We start from the raw sequence: 12,631 nt of genomic DNA, 5'->3' as shown, positions 1-12,631 counted from the left end.
AATGAGTTGTGCACCCAACTTTACCCCTTCTTTTAATACCTAATGGGGTCATTCTTCCCCACACTTATCGGACGACATGTAAAATCAGTGGAAAAAGTTCCACGAATAAGTAACGTGAGCCAGTCATTAACCCCTCGGGTGGTATACTGTTAGGACCCCGAAGTTGTATAGTGTTAATGTGAAATAACCTTAATTGATGGTTGCTTAGAAGAGGGCTATATAAGGAACCTAAGTAGTCCTAATTAGATAGCCATTGCATTGTAACTAAGTTCTAGAAGCTGTGGAATATAAATCTTGTTAATTCTCTCTCATACCGAATCTCCTTCACACTTACCGAATCTCATTCTAACTTGTCTTTTCTTCTAATCTCAACATGATCTGACCTATCATTTGGTATCAGAGTTTCCAGAGAGTGATATTACATCACTAGATCGATCCAGAGATTGAAGATTACAAAATCTGAACACTCTCGGTATTTTGAATCAGATTCGGTATAATCGAATCTGATAATCTGACGTTTAGATTCCTGTGATAAGTTCAGAAAAGGTGTATTAGGTTGATTAGAAAGAGTTTTAATCATCATTACAGCTTTTTAACATCAATTATGGAGAATAAAGTTGATTTTTAGAGTTCGTGGCTAAAACTCTCGGTATTCATCAATTACAGCTTGATTCTGTAGTTAAGTAAAGATTTAAGGTTTCAGTTGTGATCGTGAGGTGTTTAATCATATTTCTGACGGTTTAATTTCATTAATTCTTCAAGTTTTGAAGATTTGATACACATTCGGTATCGTAACTGCCATACCGAATCTGCTTTAAAGCTATTAATTCTCATTCAGTGTTGCAGATTGTGTTGTGTTTGTGATTCTATCACATTCGGTTTGATCATACGTAGCTAATTGGTGTGATTTGAGAAAGGATTCATTTGAATTCTAAGTTTTCATACTTAGACTCGGTATTGTCAACTGCTACAGTTGACATTCGGTATCCTATACATTCGGTATCTTTGATATTTTATGTGATACTAACTTGTTTCCTTGTGCAGCAAGGTTACAGAATCTAATTCAAAGGAATTGAATTGTGTTTGAATTTAAATTCATACAGAATCTGACTACCGAGTCAGATACCTAATCAGGATCTCGGTATCACTTAATTCATTGGTTTTAAGTGTTCTCTGGTTACAAATCTTGTGGTTATCAAATCTATACCGAATCTGGGTGTGTTACTTGTATTTCTGATCAGTTTATGATACAGAATCTGGTTTACTGAATCTGCTACAGTACAGAATCTGTATCGAATCTGCTACAGTACCGAATCAGTTACCGAATCTGACATTTGTGTTAGATTGTTGTGATTTTTCATCTTAGATTTGAGCAATACCGAATCTTTACCGAATCTACCTCATTTTCAAGATGTCTACTCAAGATACTTTGATCATTGGATCAGATTCCTGTCCTCCAGTGTTGTTTGATGGTAAGTACACTCAGTGGCTTCACCGTATCACACAGTACATAGACTACAAGGGTGAGAAAGCAAAGTACATATGGGCTTCTCTGAGAGATGGTCTAGTTGTAGATTATCATCTGGATACTGGTATGCCAATTCCAGTCTATGAACTTTCTGGTGATAAACGTGAGAGAGCTCAGGGTGATATAGAGGCAAAGAACATTGTTATGCAAGCTATCCCGTATGAGTTGTTTGAAAATGTTGATAGCAACACAACAGCAAAAGATATTTGGGATGAGATGAAACGACAGCAAGAAGGTTATGACATGTCAGATGTTACTAAACTGAATAAGGCTCTGGGATTTTATGAAGATTTCAAGTAGGAACCTGATGAACCACTCAAGGATACCTACCGTCGTTTCAATGGTGTTCTCAATGAGTTGAAAAGGTGCAAGATCATAAAAGTAAATGCTGAAGTCAACATGAAATTTCTCAAAAAGCTCAATGTTGATTGGCTTCCTTATGGAACCATTGTTTGATCAACCAAAGAGATTGACAAGTTAACTATTCATGAGCTTGTTGGAGTTCTTATGCATTACCAACCTGAAGTGTCTAAACTTCAAGAAGGAAGGAAAGAGTCATCTCCAAGTGATCCTCTTACTCTCATTTCCAAAAAGAAGAGCAAATCATTTACGACTTCCAAAAGCTTGTCCAAGAAAGTGCTTGTTGAAGATTCAACTGATTCTGAAGAATTGAATCTGTCTGATGTTGATGATTCTCACCTTGAATTAGTCAAGATGGCAGCCATGTTCACAAAAGCCTTGAACAAATACAAGTTTAAAGGCAAATCAAGCAATCAACGCAAGAATTCATCATCTTACTCGTACTACAAGAAAGTTGATCAATCAAAACAACAACAATGTGCTGATGATTCCAAGAAGGATGATTCAATCTGTTTCAATTGCGAAAAAGCTGGTCATTACTCTCGTGAGTGCAAGATGCCTAAGAAGAAGGATGCAGCTTACTACAAGAAGAAAATGTTGTTGGCTAAGATTGTAGAAACTGGGGAAGAGCTGAAACCGATTGATGATACTTGGTTTAACTGGACTGACGATTCAGATTCAGAGGTTGGACATGCAAATGTTTGCAAGGTGACTAAGCTCATCAAAGCTACGGAAGCAATGGAGAATTCTGACTCAGCATCTGATAATTATGAGTTACAATCATCTGAAATTCCACCTGATTTTATCAAAGTGCAAAATGACATGATGAAGAATTTGGTCTCAATGTCAAAAGAGGTCAAAGGCTTAAAATCTGAAAACAAGGTTTTAAAAGATAAAAAATCAAACTTTTTGAGACCAAACCATCTTCATCTAAATTACAATCGGAATTGCAAAGATTGATTATCCAACTCAGCTCCACGGAAATTGAGTTGGAAGATCTTAAAAAATCAGTTCATCCGATTAAGGTCGAAAGGACAGATTATCTTCTAAAATCGGAACGACTTGCTGAAAAAGTTCAATTTCTAGAAAAAGATCTTTCTGATTTGAAAACTCAACATGAACACACACTTTCAAAGCTAAACAAGAAAATTATTCAATTGGAAAACACCATCATTGTAAAGAACTCTGAAATCTCTTCGTTGTCAAAAGAGTCTTTTCAAATGAAAGCACAACTTGCTCGATATGAGAAAAAACTCTATCGAACAGATCAATCCAAAGCTATCATGAATATTGAACATTCAAAACAAACAATTTTCATGAATAGACCAAAAATAATTCATGGTGACAAGTGGGGGTTGGGTTATGAAGATTCTAAAATCTTAGAAAATGCTTCCAAAAAGATTCCAGGATTATATCATTCTGATTACTTTCAAGCTGGTTTACCAAATCATTTTGTGCATGCTTCTGATGCTGATTTTGATGATATTATTGTTAATCCTAGATCTAGAAAATACCATCAAATTAGCTTAATGTATGAGAAAATCAATGCTAAAATGGGTAAATCAAATCCTGATTTCTTGAAGGAACTTGTTGAAACTGAAAAGAATATGCAACATGAAAATTATGTGCCTAAGCATAGACTGGTTTATATCCCAACACTCATGCTAGAGAAATACATTTTAATGCTTGAGAATGAAGTGTTTAACAAACCTAGTTCTAGCATTATTGCCATAGATGAGGTGTTTGATGAACCAACTTTTGATGTGAAACCAATTCTACCAGCTTTGCCTGCATGTTCTGATAATGTTTTCCGTGAAGACCAAGCACATGCACTAACTGTCTTCTTTGAGACAGAATCCCTAGGTCAACCTAATTTACACATAAAGGTAGAACCTCAAGATGAACCAAATGTTGGAAACATGATAGACTTTGACACAACAATTAATGAATTCTATGAAAACATACCTGTTGTACGAAACTTGAAACGTATATTATGTATAGTTGAAAAGGAAAATGTTGATTTGCAACTTAAATGTCAATCATTAGAACAAATGCTTGCTTTGTGTGATAAATTGCCTCCACTTCCTAAGAAAAATGTACTTATGAATTTACAGAAGGTGAAGTGCTTGTTTCTGCAGAGGAATTATGTCTTGAAATTAAGAGTTTAAAACAAAAAATAATTCAACTGAAATAGGCTAACACACTTAAGCAATCATCTACTGTTGAAACCAATGTGTCTGAATGTGTTGGTGGGATTTATAAAAAGGGGAAGGGAACAAAAACATCTACGGATGCAAAACCCATTACTATTCTTAAAAACCCATTACGTTCTCAATTTGGTAAACGTGTTTCAAAAGTTGCATCTTCAACACAATTTATTGTCTAGAAAGTTCATTCTCAAAATGGTTCTGTTTTAACAGAAAATATTTCTATGATTCCAATGTCAAATCAATCAAAGGAAAGTCTTTTACCAAAATCAGTCAAGTCAACACAACATGTAGTGACCCGAACTTTTCCATATTTATATATATATATATATTAAATGAAATTGTTATTTACATGATTAAATGTTTCCAACATGTTAAGCAATCAAACTTGTTAAGACTTGATTAATTAAAATAGGTTTCATATAGACAATTGACCACCCAAGTTGACCGGTGATTCACGAACGTTAAAACTTGTAAAAACTATATGATGACATATATATGGATATATATATAGTTAACATGATATTATGATAAGTAAACATATCATTAAGTATATTAACAATGAACTACATATGTAAAAACAAGACTACTAACTTAATGATTTTGAAACGAGATATATATGTAACGATTATCGTTGTAACGACATTTAATGTATATATATCATATTAAGAGATATTCATACATAATAATATCATGATAATATAATAATTTAAAATCTCATTTGATATTATAAACATTGGGTTAACAATATTTAACAAGATCGTTAACCTAAAGGTTTCAAAACAACACTTACATGTAACGACTAACGATGACTTAACGACTCAGTTAAAATGTATATACATGTAGTGTTTTAATATGTATTCATACACTTTTGAAAGACTTCATGACACTTATCAAAATACTTCTACTTAACAAAAATGCTTACAATTACATCCTCGTTCAGTTTCATCAACAATTCTACTCGTATGCACCTGTATTCGTACTCGTACAATATACAGCTTTTAGATGCATGTACTATTGGTATATACACTCCAATGATCAGCTCTTAGTAGCCCATGTGAGTCACCTAACATATGTGGGAACCATCATTTGGCAACTAGCATGAAATATCTCATAAAATTACAAAAATATGAGTAATCATTCATGACTTATTTACATGAAAATAAAATTACATATCCTTTATATCTAATTCATACACCAACGACCAAAAACACCTACAAACACTTTCATTCTTCAATTTTCTTCATCTAATTGATCTCTCTCAAGTTCTATCTTCAAGTTCTAAGTGTTCTTCATAAATTCTACAAGTTCTAGTTTCATAAAATCAAGAATACTTCCAAGTTTGCTAGCTTACTTCCAATCTTGTAGAGTGATCATCCAACCTCAATAAATCTTTCTTATTTACAGTAAGATATCTTTCTAATACAAGGTAATCCTCATATTCAAACTTTGATTCAATTTCTATAACTATAACAATCTTATTTCGAGTGGAAATCTTACTTGAACTTATTTTCGTGTCATGATTCTACTTCAAGAACTTTCAAGCCATCCAAGATCCTTTGAAGCTAGATCCATTTGTCTCTTTTCCAATAGGTTTATCCACAAAACTTGAGGTAGTAATGATGTTCATAACATCATTCGATTCATACATATAAAGCTATCTTATTCGAAGGTTTAAACTTGAAACCACTAGAACATAGTTTAGTTAATTCTAAACTTGTTCGCAAACAAAAGTTAATCCTTATAACTTGACTTTTAAAATCAACTAAACACATGTTCTATATCTATATGATATGCTAACTTAATGATTTAAAACCTGGAAGCACGAAAAACACCGTAAAACTGGACATACGCCGTTGTAGTAACACAACTGTTTTGGGTTTGATAATTAAAAACTATGATAAACTTTGATTTAAAAGTTGTTCTTCTGAGAAAATGATTTTTCTTATGAACATGAAACTATATCCAAAAATCATGGTTAAACTCAAAGTGGAAGTATGTTTTTCAAAATGGTCATCAAGACGTCGTTCTTTCGACTGAAATGACTACCTCTTACAAAAATGACTTGTAACTTATATTTCTGACTATAAACCTATACTTTTTCTGTTTAGATTCATAAAATAGAGTTCAATATAAAACCATAGCAATTTGGTTCACTCAAAACGGATTTAAAATGAAGAAGTTATGGGTAAAACAAGATTGGATATTTTTTGATTTTTGTAGCTACGGGAAATATTAACAATTCTATACAAATCATATCCTAGCTAACTTATATTGTATTATACATGTATTCTAATATATTATGTAATCTTGGGATACCATAGACACATATGCAAATGTTTTGACTATCATATCGACCCATGTATATATATTATTTGGAACAACCATAGACACTCTATATGCAGTAATGTTGGAGTTAGCTATACAGGGTTGAGGTTGATTCCAAAAATATATATACTTTGAGTTGTGATCTAGCCTGAGACGTGTATACACTGGGTCGTGGATTGATTCAAGATAATATATATCGATTTATTTCTGTACATCTAACTGTGGACAACTAGTTGTAGGTTACTAATGAGGACAGCTGACTTAATAAACTTAAAACATCAAAATGTATTAAAAGTGTTGTAAATATATTTTGAACATACTTTGATATATATGTACATATTTGTTATAGGTTCGTGAATCGACCAGTGGTCAAGTCTTACTTCCCGACGAAGTAAAAATCTGTGAAAGTTAGTTATAGTCCCACTTTTAAAATCTAATATTTTGGGATGAGAATACATACAGTTTTATAAATGTTTTATGAAATAGACATAAGTAATTGAAACTACATTATATGGGTGAATGATCGAAGCCGAATATGCCCCTTTTGCTTTGTAGCCTAAGAATTAGTAAACCGATTTACTAATTGACGCGAATCCTAAAGATAGATCTATTGGGCCTAACGAACCCCATCCAAAGTACCGGATGCTTTAGTACTTCGAATTCGTTTTTATCATGTCGGAAGGATTTCCCGGAATGATAGGGGATATTCTTATATGCATCTTGTTAATGTCGGTTACCAGGTGTTCACCATATGAATGAATTTTATCTCTATGTATGGGATGTATATTGAAATATGAAATCTTGTGGTCTATTATTATGATTTGATAATATATAGGTTAAACCTATAACTCACCAACATTTTTGTTGACGTTTTAAGCATGTTTATTCTCAGGTGATTATTAAGAGCTTCCGCAGTTGCATACTAAAATAAGGACAAGATTTGGAGTCCATGCTTGTATGGTATTATGTAAAAACTGCATTCAAGAAACTTATTTTTGATGTAATATATTCTTATTGTAAATCATTATGTAATGGTCGTGTGTAAACAGTATATTTTAGATTATCATTATTTGATAATCTGCGTAATGCTTTTTAAACCTTTATCGATAAAATAAAGGTTATGGTTGTTTTAAAAATGAATGCAGTCTTTGAAAAACATCTCATATAGAGGTAAAAACCTCGCGACGAAATCAATTAATATGGAACGTTTATAATCAATATGAACGGGACATTTCAGTTGGTATCAGAGCGTTGGTCTTAGAGAACCAGAAAATTTTCATTAGTGTGTCTTATCGAGTTTGTTAGGATGCATTAGTAAGTCTGGACTTCGACCATATTTTCTTTAAAAATGATTGCTTAACATTTTTGTTGGAAACTATATATTATTAACATGTAAATATTATGTGATATATTAATCTCTTAACATATTTGATATTGTGTGATAGATGTCTACCTCTAGCACAAATCCCATTGACTCACCTAATAATAACGAAGAGTCGAATATATATTGGCAAGATTCACAAGTTCCCGAAGAACCCGAAGAAGAGGAAACGGAACCGGAAGAACAGGAACCGGAAGAAGAGGAACCAGAAGAAGAGGAACCGGAAGAAGAAGAGGTTCCGAAGGGGGGAATAGTAGGAACCACATAAAACCGGTTAAATAAAAGAAAATCCTCAACCAATGGACCAAAGTTAATAATGGTCAATGGTGTTTCCGCTAAGGAAGCAAAATATTGGGAAAATTACCAATTTTCCGATGAATCGGATCCTGATGAGGATTCTGATGATGTTATAGAAATTACCCCGACCCAATCTAATGAGGTAAAAGAAAATAATAAGGGAAAAGGCATCAAAATAGAGAAATCTGATTCAGACCCCGATGAACTTTATATGTACCGTCAACACCCGTATTTTCAATATCGTGACAATAACCCGGGAACCTCTAAACCACCAGGTTTTTCTTAACCAATGTGGAAAACAACGACTCGTATTAGAGGAACATCATATATCCCTAGAAGATTAGGAAAAAGAACCAAGTTCGAAGAAGAAGAAACCAGTGATTCAGATTAAAGGGGTGTGAGCATGTTGTGTAATAAATGTATTGTAGTGTGCTTGTACTTTTATGTTCTATGTAAAAATTGCTTGTATTGTTTGTTATTACAAATCTAATCCTTGTCTATTTTACAGTATAAAAACAAAATGGACGTTAAGGGTAGACAACCGAATATTTTAGAAGACCTACCAGAGGATATGATTGAGGAAATCTTATCTAAAGTCGGTCAGAATTTATCAGCACATTTAGTTATGGCGAAATTAACTTGTCAAACATTTGAAAGACTTTCCGAAAATGCCTTAGTTTATAAAAGGCTTTCCTTTGATAGGTGGGGTATATCACATTGGGGAGACCGTAAGTTACGCCGTGTTTTCTTTAAAGCATTAAATGCAGGGAACCCAAATGCAATTTTACGCTACGGGTTAAGAACCTATTTTGACTCAACATATCCCAACATAGGATTTCGTGAATTAGAAAGAGCTTCTAACATGCAACATAAAGAAACATGTTATGCTTATGGGTTAGTGATGTTCGCTTTTTACCAAAGTGAGAAAAAGAATATCGGATTGCAACTTTTAAATAAAACCTTCCTACAAGTGACGGATTCAGTAGTTGGGGTGAGAAACAAGGTTTTTAGATTATTACGGGGCTGTTGGACATTACGAAACCCTCGTCCTTTTGACGACGTTACAACATGCTGCCTAGCCAATGGTCATAACGGTTATTTTCCACAAGACCAAGGATGGGAAGTCGTCTTAGTAAAACCAGAATGCATGACTTGTTTCTGGACTTATGAATTACGTGTCTTTATTTCCTTTGCTGAACAACTTGCGTATTAACTAGATTTATCTTCAAAACTGTCCTGTATCATAGTGTACTATATTTCATGTTATATGTAATATAGCGAAGTTGTAAGTTTGAAGAATATTTGTATGTGATATATTATTATAATCAATTTTTCATATGGAATTATAGTAGTTGAATTGTATATTAGCTAATAAGTATAAACTTAACGGGTAGGTAGTACTCGAATTTAAACTTATAAAACGCTAATATGAAGAAAAATCTTTTATAAATGAGTTCATATTATGCTATGAAATACTATTGACTACTCTTAATATTCTGTATGATTAACTCGATTCAGTTGTCTATTTTGAAGGAATGGCACCAACTACTCGACACACCATGAATATGAACGAAGAGGAATTTCGTACCTTTCTTGCGGCAAACATAGCCGCAGTACAGGCTGTGCTACATACCAACAATAACGTTGAATCTAGCAATGCAGCTAACGGCGCAAGAAATCTTGTAGGATGCACCTACAAAGAATTCACTGCCTGTAAACCTTTGGAATTTGATGGAACCGAAGGACCAATTGAATTGAAACAGTGGACCGAGAAAGTCAAATCAGTGTTTGCCATAAGTAAGTGTACTGAAGAGGACAAAGTTAAGTACGCTACGCATACCTTCACAGGTACTGCGTTAACGTGGTGGAACACCTATCTTGAACAGGTAGGACAAAATGCTGCTTACGCACTACCGTGGTCGGCATTCAAGCAATTGATGAACGAGCAGTACCGCCCTAGAAACGAAGTCAATAAACTCAAGGCAAAACTTAGAGAGTTACGAACGCAAGGGTTCGACGTTACCACATATGAACGACGATTCACAGAGTTGTGCCTATTATGCCCGGGAGCATTCGAAGATGAAGAAGAGAAGATCAACGCATTTGTAAAAGGGTTACCAGTAAGGATTCAAGAAGATGTAAGTTCACACGAGCCCGCTTCTATACAGAAGGCAAGTCGAATGGCTCATAAACTCATAAATCAGATTGAGGGAAGAATTAAAGAGCAGGCGGCCGAAGAAGCCAACACGAAACAACTCAAGAGGAAGTGGGAGGAAAACGGTGATAAGAGTCACCAGTACAACAACAATAACAATTACAACCACAATCGCAACAACTATCCCAACAACCGCAACAACAATCGCAACAATAACCGCAATCCTAACAATAACTACAACAAACATCCCAACAACAACAACAACTACAACAACCGTTTCAACAATAATAACAATCCCAACAACAACCTCAATAACAACAACGGCAACAAAAACCAAAAACAGCCATGTCATAGGTGTGAAGAAAATCACCAGGGGTTTTGCACGACATTTTGCAACAGGTGTAAAAGAAATGGTCATAGCGTGATAAAGTGTGAGGTCTACGGACCAAAGTTTAACAGAACTAAGGGAGCAAATAATGCCGGAACAAGTAATGCCGAAACAAATAGTGTCGGAGCAAGTAATACCAACGCTGTTTGTTATAAATGTGGAAAACTGGGCCACATTATTAGAAATTGCCCGAATCAGGGGAATACTAATGGGCAGGGCCGTGGAAGAGTTTTCAATATTAATGCGGCAGAAGCACAGGAAGACCCGGAGCTTGTTACGGGTACGTTTCTTATTGACGATAAATCTGCTTATGTTTTATTTGATTCAGGTGCGGATAGAAGCTATATGAGTAGAGAATTTTGTGCTAAATTAAGTTGCCCATTGACGCCTTTGGATAGTAAATTTTTACTCGAATTAGCAAATGGTAAATTAATTTCAGCAGATAATATATGTCGGAATCGAGAAATTAAACTGGTTAGCGAAACATTTAAAATTGACTTGATACCAGTAGAGTTAGGGAGTTTTGATGTGATAATCGGTATGGACTGGTTGAAAGAAGTGAAAGCAGAGATCGTTTGTTACAAAAATGCAATTCGCATTATACGAGAAAAAGGAAAACCCTTAATGGTGTACGGAGAAAAGAGCAACGCAAAGTTAAATCTTATTAGTAACCTGAAGGCACAAAAACTAATAAGAAAAGGTTGCTATGCTGTGCTAGCACACGTCGAGAAAGTCAATTCCGAAGAAAAGAACATCAATGATATTCCCGTCGCAAAAGAATTTCTCGATGTATTTTCGAAAGAATTACCGGGACTACCTCCACACCGATCCGTTGAATTTCAAATAGACCTTGTATCGGGAGCTGCATCAATAGCTCGTGCTCCATACAGACTCGCACCTAGCGAAATGAAGGAACTTCAGAGCCAATTACAAGAACTTTTAGAGCGTAGCTTCATTCGACCATGCACATCACCGTGGGGAGCTCCTGTTTTGTTTGTCAAGAAGAAAGATGGTACATTCAGGTTGTGTATCGACTACCGAGAGTTGAACAAACTTACCATCAAGAACCGCTACCCATTACCGAAAATCGATGACTTATTTGATCAACTACAAGGCTCGTATGTTTATTCGAAGATCGATTTACGTTCTGGATATCATCAAATGCGGGTGAAGGAGGATGATATTCCAAAGACTGCTTTTAGGACACGTTAAGGTCATTACGAGTTTATGGTTATGCCATTTGGATTGACTAACGCACTAGCTGTGTTCATGGACCTCATGAACCGAGTGTGTGGGCCATATCTTGACAAGTTTGTCATTTTTTTCATCGATGACATACTTATTTACTCGAAGAATGATCAAGAGCACGAAGAACACTTGAGAAAAGTGCTAGAGTTGTTAAGGAAAGAAAAACTGTACGCTAAGTTTTCAAAGTGTGCATTTTGGTTGGAAGAAGTTCAATTCCTCGGTCACATAGTGAACAAAGAAGGTATTCAGGTGGATCCAGCAAAGATTGAAACCATTGAAAAGTGAGAAACCCCGAAAACTCTGAAACACATACGCCAGTTTTTAGGACTAGCTGGTTACTACAGAAGGTTCATCGAAGACTTTTCCAGAATAGCAAAACCTTTGACTGCATTAACGCATAAAGGGAAGAAATTTGAATGGAAGGATGAACAAGAGAAAGCGTTTCAGTTATTGAAGAAAAAGTTAACTACGGCACCTATATTGTCATTACCTGAAGGGAATGATTTTGTGATATATTGTGACGCCTCAAAGCAAGGTCTCGGTTGTGTATTAATGCAACGAACGAAAGTAATTGCTTATGCGTCTAGACAATTGAAGATTCACGAACAAAATTATACGAGCATGATTTGGAATTAGGCGCGGTTGTTTTTGCATTAAAGACTTGGAGGCACTACTTATATGGGGTCAAAAGTATTATATATACCGACCACAAAAGTCTTCAACACATATTTAATCAGAA

Source organism: Rutidosis leptorrhynchoides, chromosome 6, assembly GCF_046630445.1.
Source record: "Rutidosis leptorrhynchoides isolate AG116_Rl617_1_P2 chromosome 6, CSIRO_AGI_Rlap_v1, whole genome shotgun sequence".
Taxonomy (NCBI): Eukaryota; Viridiplantae; Streptophyta; class Magnoliopsida; order Asterales; family Asteraceae; genus Rutidosis; species Rutidosis leptorrhynchoides.
The sequence above is the reverse complement of the archived record's forward strand: the minus strand, read 5'-3'. Positions refer to the sequence as shown.